Below are 11,951 nucleotides of genomic sequence, written 5' to 3'. Positions count from 1 at the left end.
AGCTTCTTCATCTTACTTTCCCTCTATATCTTATCCTCACGGACATATTAGACAAACTACCGACGGTAAATATAAGGTAAAAATTCATATCAACACAGCTGATTAACACGGGAAGCATTTAACGAACCCAACCCCTGTAATATATGTGTACTGTCTGATAAGCAATAGTAACCATAATAACTGCAATAATAGTTAGTTGAGCCAACTTTTAGGAAATGAAAAACACCTAACGAAAATGGCGTACGTACAGCATACGCAGAATTCAAACGTAACTATCTTTATCAAAGATGCCACAATGCAGCTTTCAGGATACAGATCGCTTTGTTGAAAGCGAGTGATAGTTTCAAATCGGAAAATCCATGCTATGTACACAGAGGGGCAGGCGGAATAGCTATGTCAAGGCTGTCAATAATAGCAGTGGCAAAGGTAACGGCTAGTGAAGAGGCGACCCCTGATCAACAGATCCTAATTGCAATTCTAGAGGAATCTAACAACCGTAACAGGGGCACCCATCGACGGCTACGATATCTGCTTGTTTGACGTGTGAGTATCCGTGAGTAGTTCGCTTGTTCGTCCGTTTTACGTTATCTGTCTGTGTTTTGGTTAAAAACAAAGGTGCAGTCAAATGACGCGTTTAATACGACATAGAGGAGCCGCACGAATCACAGATACGCATAATAAATACGTTGTTCAAAGGAAACAAGAGGCAAAACGAACTAGTACATGCTCGCCTTGGATAGATACGTTTTGAACAGTCATTCTTTTGCGCCATGGCTGCTATTAGCGATGCTGGTGACAGCAACTTACGGTGGCAATATGGCGACGCGGCGCTAGTGTCACAGGACGCAGTTCAGGGAACGTATAATACAATAGGAGTGAAGTCACGTGTCCTGCTGCTACTGCTGCAGTTATTGTATCGAATCATCGATGAAGTGCTAATGATCTTTAAAACAACAAAGAGCACGACTAAAGGAGGCTTTAAGGTTCACTGCATCTACAGTTGCTATAACCTAGTCAACAAGGTGGTAATGGGGGGCAATACCTGCAATCACGGTTGCATACAATACAATGCAAAACCCGCTTCATTCATGGGGTTTACGAAGTGCTTGCAAAACTCGTGTGAATGGACCGCCGTCATGGCACAATAGCAAAAAGCGTACAGTTGCTAAAGGCTTGTCTACGCTATATTCTGTAGTAGTATCAGGTAGATAGAAGAAAGATACAAAGGGTTTCACCGATTATTGCTAAACTATACAGACGATGACAAGAGTACTATGGAGAAAAATATGGTTCGGCTACAGTGTGTACGAACCCGCTGCTGTTGCCAATCAAGTATCTAACATAATAACAGATTATCAAGTCTCAACTTGTATTTATACGAGCATTGATTTGATGATATCTCGTGGGATTTGCTCAAGCGTTTTCTGAAACGCTAGTTACTCTTGACTGTTTGATTGCTGCTATTGATACTGCGGCGGCCGGTAACAAGAGGGGACGGTCAATCCTTTTCTTGTCGAGCGATACGCAGGCAAAAACTCAATTGGGGTAGGATTACAATTTGACTGTTTCTGTCCCTGCGAGATTGAAATCTGCTTGAATCTGTCTGCCCGTCTCAGAACAATATGATTGCCGTAAAAGACAGTTTTATGGAGAAGTTAGTTACGTAATGTCATCTGTATATCCATGTGTAGAGAGTCTTTTTGTGGGAACGAATAGATTTTATAGGGAAACACACAGACAAAAGACAATTTATAAATAGCACACGGAGGGACGAGTGAATGATTTCTGTAGACTTTGTTTGCTTATGTTATTATGCCGTAGGTGCTTTTGCCTGATAAAGAAGCTTCAGTTCATGTTTAGCATCGGTGAATCTGGACTGCTACGATGAAGCCATGTAATAATATTACATATATCTGCTTTTACATATTATTTTCGCATGCGCCAATTACATATAAACGAACATAACGAGGAAGTTAGGACAAAATAGGAAATTCGGGCGAGCCTTTTTCATCTTAGCAACATCCGCATCGTCGCAGTACAATTTTGAAGGGACACTATCGACAACGAAGCCGCTGCTTCTACCGGTTTCAAGTCAATTCGACTAAAAGCTTTGCAGTTCAGAACGTTAGTCGTTGATGATGTCCTGATACGGAAATAGTAAAACCAGTACGACTGATATCAAATAAAGAAAGACTTGTGAGCTCAACGGTTAAACATGATGCCTAGTTATGGACATAGCAATAGCAGAATAAAAAAATTGTTCAAAGCTAACCAAGAATGTTACATGTAAGGGAATCCTGAGATCATATGCTATTTTAGGCTTGTATGTGTAGTTTGAGGTTAAAGAACTTTGCTAGAGGTACTTTTCATGTATACTATATAGTGGTACAGTTGCTAGAACAACGAACCCGGTCAATCATGGTAATCGAAATATGTTAAAATAATACAACACTATAACCCATTTATTCGATCGTGGTCCACCAGCGAAGAGTGGTGTGCATGTTTCTCCAATGGTGGCTTGCTACCGTCGTCGATATCAGTGACCCTGTTTAGAGTGTACGTTCCCTATTATTAGAATCTCAAACGTCCATGCTATAAGTCTTGGAAAAAGCGTACGCTCACTTGTCAAGTTAAGTTTTCTTTTTAACGTTACTGAGTGCCGTTTCGAAGAAGAGGCCGTAAACAAACATCAAAGTTGTTATTTTTCTCAATATTAACAAAAGAGCACCATTACTTATGATAGAGCTGTGGCTTGCTGTTAATTGATATTATTATAATATCAATTTTATCTTTTTTTTTTAAGAAGGAACATACAGTGTTATTGGTTTTTTTCTGTGTGTATATATGTTTTGTAGTAACAATGCATTCCTGCCGGCACGGGTGCGATTTACTCGCTAAATATCTCCTAAGTGTAGCAATAGCAATGTAAATATCCTAAGACTTAATAAGACCCAATAATATGTTTTTTTAAATGTTAGGGTGTTTAACAATGAATGTACTATAGATAAAATCGAGATGAAAACAGACCCACGAAATTACTTTCACCGCTCGCATTTTACCATACATATATAAACAAAAAAAAAAGCAGCTGTTGTAATGCTAAACACATTTTTAACTTAAGTGCTGGCCTATAATTATATTTACTTTATTCGAGTGAATTGTTGTAATAAAAAAAAATTGACGGAAACTGGTTCTACCTACAGTTATCTATCTGCTTCCAATAGTCCTTACTGTTCAAAATCAACTAGAATAAATATTTATAAAACGGAAAATTATACATAAAATCCGACAAGAAAAATTATTTTTCGGGCTAATATTATTAATATGTCATAAGAGATAGGTCATAAGAATAAGGGTTCCTCGAATAATTATAAATACTGTTCTAATTATAGGAATTTTAAGGAGAGTTCTAGTAAAAGAGCTCATAAATATAGTATACACGGAACAAAGTACCTATGATAACCTGTTCTACCTCAAGTTTTACTTGGGTTATCATTTAAGGTATATTCTAGCCTTCCTTACATATTGTATTGATTTTCAAATATTATCTGGTATCTAACATTTATTTAGCGACCCATGTGAGCTTTCAAAGAAACACGTTTGCTGCATAGAACACCAATAGCTCCCTTACTTGCATTTACCGTTTGAATTTAGAGTAGACGTTCTAGAGTAACTCTAATTCGAGAGTAGACTGTGTTTCTCCCTACTTTTTTTGCTGGCAATCTAAAATCGAAAAGATGTTGCTACACTTCGAGATATTATCGGCTATCGTTGAATTAATGAACATTGCAAGGATTAAACGATCGTGCTTGTTTCCACATGTTCCACATCTTTTTAGCGACATTTCAGTGTTCATAGGGTTTCACAACGCTCGTTATCGGTATTATCCAATGTGATCTCTTTATTCGGCTTAATGTCGTTGAGTTCGCAGCGAACTACTACCGTTGTCGCCTTACGCGCTGTCCGGCTCAAGGACATTCAGCCACTTACAAAAGTCTGAAATAGGACGAATACAATGGGATCACGTCAGATAGGTCCATCGTGTCATAGTAGCTCGTTCTAATGTGACGCTAAGATAATCCACTGTAGAAACGCGACAGAAAATCGGCATCCTGCAAACGTCAAGAAATTTCCAAGATGACCGAGCTTCACAGATGCTGACAATTGACGCATGATTATTGGATTGTCATGTTAAAAATAACCGCGACATCACAGTCGGTCACATTGAACTCGAATTTTGGAAATTGTTTTATTAACTTGATGAAAATATTCTGGTTATTGGGGAGAAAACTTAGCAGAGAAGTTCAGCAGCAGAATAACTCTGCTAACTAAATGGGTTCTCAAATACCTTAATAACGTTTTATTACTGCACTCTTATTTGTAATTACGATAGACACCAGGCTTGATGTTACGTTGAGACCTCTGCACGAGAACGATTACGGTAGCAAAGCAGGGTTGCCTAAACGCCTTTCAATAACCGAACTATTTCAACATACCGAAAATCTTTTAGTTTATTTCGTTGACGCAGGAGTTAATAGATAACAGCTACAGTTGCGTACGGTGCTTGACGTTCTCATCTTTTCGCTAGGATTAGATTCATTAGACACCGTAGACTTTCCGCACTGAAAAATCATCTCGGGAAGCTTAAATAACGAAAGTTAGTACGTTGGAGTTAACGTTTAGCAGGCTATGACTGCTGGGCCAGCTGTGGTGTATATATTGTTGCTTCTACATTCTATGGAGTACACATACGTTAGGTCGAAAAGCTTGAGCCCTACGCAGATGCATATGGATGTCTAAAATGAACAGGACGCGGTGCTTCTTTTTGGATCTTAGTGTACTTATTGAGCGTGCATACACACAAAACGAGGTGATATGCCAATATTACTCATACATTAGGAACAATGATGGTTTTATTGGAAGAGATAACTACATTGCGAATCTGTATCGAATGTCGATATGACGTAACACAGCATTAAACGCTCGCTTGGTGGCGTAGAATTCTGGGTCCGGTACCGTCTTCAGGCGTTTTACCAGGCCCACCAGATGATTGCATCGTTTATTTCAATTTTGTTTACCAAAAGCCCAGTTGCAACCATTTCCTGAATGCCTATTGCGAAGACAGGACATAAGATCGTTTTCAATCTATCTTCTTTGGTAGCTCGACGCCCTGCTTGATTTCGACGCGTTGAGAAAAGCCAAGAACGCATTGAGAAACGCAATCCATCGTGGCCCAACAATAGTCCAATCAAAAAAATGCATAGATGAAAGGCGCAATACTGTTATTCTTTATTTGTATCTCCCTACTCGAAGGTACTCTACATCTCGTCAGGATAAGCCTGATCAAACAGTTCACAGTGATCAACAGCTCACACGCTGCTCAAATGTTCGGACTAAGCAAGCAGGCCAAATAGGCTAGACTCCGTTGTTTTGGTTGTCGGCGTAAAGCATGCTTAGCCTATTGCTATTGCTGTCCTAACCACTTTACTGGCCTTTTTACCGATGTCAAATGGATGTACTAATAGGTACTAATTCACCCATTGCTTCGATACGACCAACGATAACCGTAGCAAAAAAATGGGAACCGAAGCAGCAGCCGTGGTATCTGGGGAGGTCGTTAGAGCCGCTGTAAAAAGAGGTCTTCTGCACAGGTAGCAAAAGCTGCAGCCGTTGGCACTGATACTGCAAAATACATTTCAGTGAAATTATTGAATTTCTGACAATCGAATGGCAGGGACATACTACCGATCGGCAGGCGAACGCCCACAGCACCCATCACCGAATTGGCTCGTTGTAGAGATGACGGAACTTGTCGCGGGTGGGTGGATCTCCTGTGAATTGTCCACTGTTATACTGCAGTTCTCGATTGTTGACAATTTTCGCATGCCATTTACGCTTACGCTGACATTGGAACGTACAGCGCAGAAGACCACTAAGTAAAGCCGCACGCACTTGTGGCTACAATGATGCTATCAAGCTTGAAGCAGCTTCGAACTCCCGAAAATCAGCGATTCGTACTCGACAACGTAGTAGCAGCTATGGCCTGGCTACTCGGTGGCGACCACAGATCAGCTCCCGATCTACCATTCAAATTCTGCAACTAAATATAGACTTGTTCACTGGTGTAAAATAATACGCTAATCAGCACATCATATTATTGCCTGTACCATAATGACTCGTACGGCTATGACGATTTCTTAATCGCAATTTGAGAACCCATAGAAGTCCTCTATCATGACCAGCGACTACGGCACCGCCACCTTTCGATGTATTCGTGGGAATCCGCCCATCGGACTTTCGCCGACGACTGTTTAGTGGCTCTTCGCCATTGTCGCCCCGATGGATGCCGTTACCGCTATTATTACGTCATTAACGCCGGCGGTAGATTGGATTTACCGCAGGACCGCGCAGCGAATCGGCCCACGAGCGCTATGTTCACATTGAGATCAATTACTTAGCACTGGTGCTCTTTATGCATGCGAAACTTACTACATCAGTCTAGTATACAGATACGTTCTAGTAAGATATTACCATTTTAAGGGAACTACCGTTTCTACTAAGATTTTAGCTCTAACGCGAAGTAACATTTGTTTGGTTTAGAATTAATAGGATATTTGTGGACGCTTATTGGATAGGAACGGACTTCAACACATGATGCGTTTTGAGGAAGGATTGACACATACTACAGGATATATGTGTATACTAGGTGTACGTAAATACTTATAGATATGTGTCGAAGGGTTATCAGGACAAGGGGATCGTGCTGGCTGGTAGCTGTGACGCGAAAACGGCACGGTTCAATACCGCAAAAGCTATCATCGGATCCTAATGTATAATGCGACAGCGATTAAAAATCCAGCGGTTGAAAAGGCCCCGTTTTGCGATCTGAAATTAATTCGAAGGGCAAGTGACCGCAGCTTCGTACGGATAAGCCAGTCGGACAAGCGAACAGGCCATTGAAAATCAGGTAGTGATTCTGGGCCACCGCGGTTCCAAACACTATGCAAGAATATTGTATGATTACTTTTTCTTTGTGATACCGCTAAGTAACCTTAACGCGCCAGTCGGCAAGTTCAGTGATACTGTGGGAGGACTGCGATAGACCGCAGATTATCGACCAACTATAACAACTCATAAAGCGAGTGAACGTTGCATATATTACGGCGGATCAAGTAGACGGTTTCCACCCACACCATCTCATCGTCCGGTTGAACCGACTAGGGTAACAGAACTAAAAGGGATTAAAGATTCCATCAACAGTATCAGTAACAGTCACAATGACGTCGTTTTGGTGCCACGTCTCATTATGAAACAGTTACCACTAAATATAGAAATTAAGGCCAAGGAGCAGCAGAACACAAAAGACGACACGGAACCCTCGCAGTACTGCTGACATTTATAGAGCAATGAAATTCCAAAAACCTTTCTTTTGGCTCATATACATGTACTTTAGGTTTATTTTTCTACTATTACTACTACTACTACTCTGTAGGGTACTGAATATCTCACTCTTTCCCTCGACACGAATCTATGCCACGCTGCAGTAGATGGCGGAAAACGCATTTTCACCATTTTTTTTTAAATCATCGACGGTGAATTTTAGCTTTCAATCCCTCCAATTTTGTCCGGTATAATTCAGAGCAGCTACAGAATTAAGCGGGCGGCAACATTTAGTTTGCATCAATACGGGAACGCGATAAAAACGAGACGCTTGGAGAGACCCAGGTATAGAACTTCTATCCATCTAAAACGGGTCGCGAAACTGTTTGCTTGCATCTTGGGCCAAACTGGGTGTAATGAGAATAACATTTTGATTCATACAATAATATGGGACAGCGCTGTGGGCAAGTTACCATTGAAATTTAGTAGGATATACAAAACCAGCCGTTCTTAGTTTATTACGTCGAAAGTTAGCGTTTATTAGAGTGAAACCGTCACGGCGGAACCTTAGATGGTGTTCTAGTCTCGAACATGTCCGCTTTGAAGCCGGCCGGTTGTTTGGCAACAATAGCATTGGCTTAGAAACGACAGCGGAATCAGACCTAAACAAACAATTGCTTTTTTACAGCATGTGCCGAACTTTATCCGGCAAAAGCACAATGTCGCGGCGCGAACTTCTCCAACGGCTGTTCCGCTACAGAATTAGAATGCTTGGTATATTGATATCGGAAATGATTATTTCGAATCGTCTGAATATCACTGCCGTTTCAGGGATTGTCGCTCTGGTCGGTTAACCGATTTGTCGTGATCCGATAAGGTTAATAATTTGTGAGCGTTTTCTATTGTTTTAGGATCAGATGTAACTTGCTAAATGATCTTCGTAGTATCAAGTATGGATACTTGCTATCAGTATTCGATCTTGCAGCATCGGCAAATTTCATCCTGTTAATGGCGGCAATGAGGAAACAATAAATTGATTTGTCAGCATCGAGATTTAACAGTATTTTAAGAGGCCTATTGAATATACTGAGTTGATGGCCTGTCAATACGTCAAAAGGAAGCATTTCGAGGAGGTTTTCGAACTTGAATTTATCTCCTCCTTTCAAAAAGGCACGACCAGTGATAGCGGCGCTTGTTTAATGTTCTGGTGTTATTTTTTGTATACGCTTTTCACTGTGCCATCGTCAACGGGTAGAAGTATTGAGATTCATTAACGAAGTTCAACAGATGAAGGTAAATCGGAATTACATCGAAACTATAACCTTTCTTTCAGCAAGCCTTTGTAAAAATAGATGTATTGCTACACGGAAAATTGCCGTCCTATGTAAATTTCAAATAAACGCATGTTCGCTAATTTACAGCGCATCATTGTTGTGTACAAAGTAAACTTTTAGAAAAACTTTTTCCCCATATAATGTATAGTACAAGGACAGGTTAGTAAAGACGAACTAGCTAACTTTAAGCGACTTGTTGGCGCCAAGCTAAAAAGCTCATTACAATAAAAGCAAGATGTCACGTATAAGTTTCCAACAGTTTTTTTTAACATATGTCAAGTTAAACCGCCACGCACAGTTAAATCAAAAGCAAAAAACCTTCGTAATAGCTTTTGATTGGATGATTTGGCATTTATTCATTTATTCAGGACCATGCATACAAATTCAGTCATTCTGGGCCTACACAATTTCACCTGTTCCTGGAACACTCGACCGAGTTTTATTAATCCTCGATACAGCAGCATATTTAGCGTCGCCAGAGTGTAGCACTTTTGCGAAATTAAGTCGTGATTCGTCTGCTAGCTACGGAAACCGTTTGGTTTCAGCCATATGATTATTATTTGTTTTAATAAAAAGAACCAATATCGTGCGTATTGCATTCAACCTTACAATGGAGTTAAAGTTGAAAAACAATTTCGTTTCCTTGCCAGATACCTTATTCGGCCCTGGCACCCATGGACGCGGGCACGACTACCACTTCTATGTATATGATATCACACTTGATTAGCGTAGCAAGGTTTCGCTTTGCGCTTTATTCGTTAAATCCAAAAATTCAATTAAGTACTTCCATCTATCAGTAAGCCTTCGCTGCTTCTTGAGCATACGCCTAGTCATCGGTTCTCACATGGATAGTCAAGCTCTGCGGCTCACCCACAACCGTTTTCGGGGCATGCCACTTTGGACAACGCCGACAGCAAAAACAGTATCTTATCAGGTTTGACAAGCGACTTTAGACAACATAACTCTGCTTGTCGGGAATTCCACATAGCGTATCAAATAATCGATAATAAACGCTAGAAGGCTGCCACAGGTGGGGATATCGTATACGCGACAGACCAAACTACAAGTGGTTTTCGAAGGGCATTAGATCCGTTTTCATGAACTCCTAGCGTGTCAAAAGGCTAGCGAGAACCTTTTGGTAAAACTGATATTCTCTATGGTTCCTATCGGTCAGTACTGATGCAGCCGGGAATGCGCCCTCGGATGGCTTAAGACCGTATAGTCTGTCCTCTTCAACGCTTCTCTCCCCTCTCCCCCCCAAGGCTTTCCGCTGTCCACAATGTAGCGCATCCATGCTTTCAGCCCTTTTTATTGCCCCGTATTGTTTGTTTTGTAAAAGAGAAATGACAAGTTGATCGATAGAAAAGCGCTAACGATTTACTCTCTATTTAAAAAAGGGGAAAGCATTTTAGACGCGTGTTTGACTCTGCATTTCGTCGAATCTGAAACCAAACTTTGTTCAAAGCTGCTAAATAATACTGTATATACTTTGTTGAGTAAAAATGCGACAAGTCTGATTGTTTAACACGATGCACGCGACCAGCATACGTTGGCATGCGCCGTGTATGAGCGTTATGTGATATGATTGCCCCGCCCTTGATTTCCGTCAATCTGTCTTGATTTTCGAAGATGCTTCTTAGGGGAACCGAAACGGTGATATCAATGAAGAGAGTACGAGGGTAGCAACTTGGCGAACCATGCCATCACTAGGCGCAGTCGACTCTGTACCATTGAATGGCCATCGTTCATTCGATCAATCGGCGTTGGTTTGTCTTCGAGATCGCGTAGTGCTGCCACTTAAAGAAAAATGAGTGCCAGAAAGTCAATCAACGATATATATATATATATATATCGTCACGCAATACGGGGGCACGTACGGATCAAATAAGGTATTGGTGAACGTATTGGAATTCTACCTATGTTCAGGTACCTTTCGTAAAGCAAACAAAAGTCAATGAATCATATCAATATCATAGATGCGATAGACGCATGTTACTTCTCCTCTGCGGATTGCTACCTAATGGTGCCATATTTTAATCGACAATCAAACTTACATAGGGCATGAATAATGCATCGCGTTCGATTATTCTAAAACCTCATAATTTCGCGAGCGATCCAGCTCAAGATCTACAAAACAGGCACGATGATCGAAGTCAATAACTGGTCGTATCAAACTGTCGAAATAGTAGTATAGGGGGTAGTTATGTTCGGGTACCTGGTATGTGTACGTTTTTATAAACTAACCATGATACGAGTCCACACCTCTGCGTACATCTAGCAGGCCACAATAGCATAATTTTCAGTTTACCATGATTATAATAACGATAGTTGTCACGTGCCGTCATCACCTAAGATGATCAAGGGGCAATTAAATTTCATGAAACTATCTTCACTTCTGCTATTTACGTCCTGTTAAGCAAATATATACAAGATCAGTTTCATCGGCAACAAATAAGTATCGCTATATCGACACATAGAACAAACAACAGCGGGGGGCAAAGTGCGAAACCATATTCGCTGTTACGGTCCAGTATCTACTATTTGCCTATCTCTATACCGCGTATATGCAACTAAGCTCTGCCGGACGACATGATTCATGTGGACGACCAAACTAACTCGACTGCAGAAAGCAGCCCTCTGTGTGCACGTACATCGGTAGTTATTCGCGTGCATTTGTATGTGTAGCCAGCTTCTTCAACTGTCAGTTCTTGACTGTCCACGTTTCAGCACCGCCGACGTGCAGCAATCTGCGCAGGGGCGCACGGTAGATCAGCTGACCAGGTAGTCACCTGTCGGCTATTCATCGCGCGTTTCTATCCATAGACATATATATACTGTGTGTCTTACTCGTAGTTATCTATACATATATGGCAGTGGTCCATCTGCATTCATTTAAGTAGCTGCTGCAATGATGATGGCTACAGCAGGGACTGCGCGGCCTAAGTTAAGGCAGCATCGAATGTAACAGTTCAATACGGTTTTATTGATTTGAGGGGACTGCGATCGTCAGGCGGTAGCCGAGGCTAAATAGACGCGCCTGGACCAGCGAAACTGGGCAGCTGCCTCAGTTCTGATAACGCAAATGTAAATTTAATCATAGTTAGTACACGTGACTGTGCGTTTTCATGTGATTGCGTCTGTAATACTTATCCGTTGCGGCCAACCGCTCCTCTGGTCGATAAATTGAACTAAGGAGATATAGTAGCGGTATCAGCGGCGTTTGGAGAGACAGCGGAC

General features: G+C 41.2%; 1 protein-coding gene and 1 long non-coding RNA gene across 2 annotated transcripts in view; one reads left to right on the top strand and one right to left on the bottom strand.

The window, feature by feature from the left end:
• LOC111253508 (THUMP domain-containing protein 1) overlaps window positions 1-11,951 on the top strand; it is a 67,367-nt gene that overhangs the window by 20,696 nt on the left and 34,720 nt on the right. The gene's annotated exons all lie outside the window — the stretch shown is intronic.
• Window positions 9,041-11,264, bottom strand: LOC147754848 (uncharacterized). Its single transcript, XR_015316268.1, has 2 exons — window positions 10,959-11,264; window positions 9,041-10,510 (listed from the first exon to the last, which is right to left on the bottom strand). It is a non-coding gene; the product is annotated as an uncharacterized LOC147754848 (long non-coding RNA).

The sequence above is a fragment of the Varroa destructor genome, unplaced genomic scaffold, assembly GCF_002443255.2.
Source record: "Varroa destructor unplaced genomic scaffold, Vdes_3.0 BEIS01000006.1, whole genome shotgun sequence".
NCBI lineage: Eukaryota > Metazoa > Arthropoda > Arachnida > Mesostigmata > Varroidae > Varroa > Varroa destructor.
This window is presented reverse-complemented; position numbering and strand designations above follow the sequence as displayed.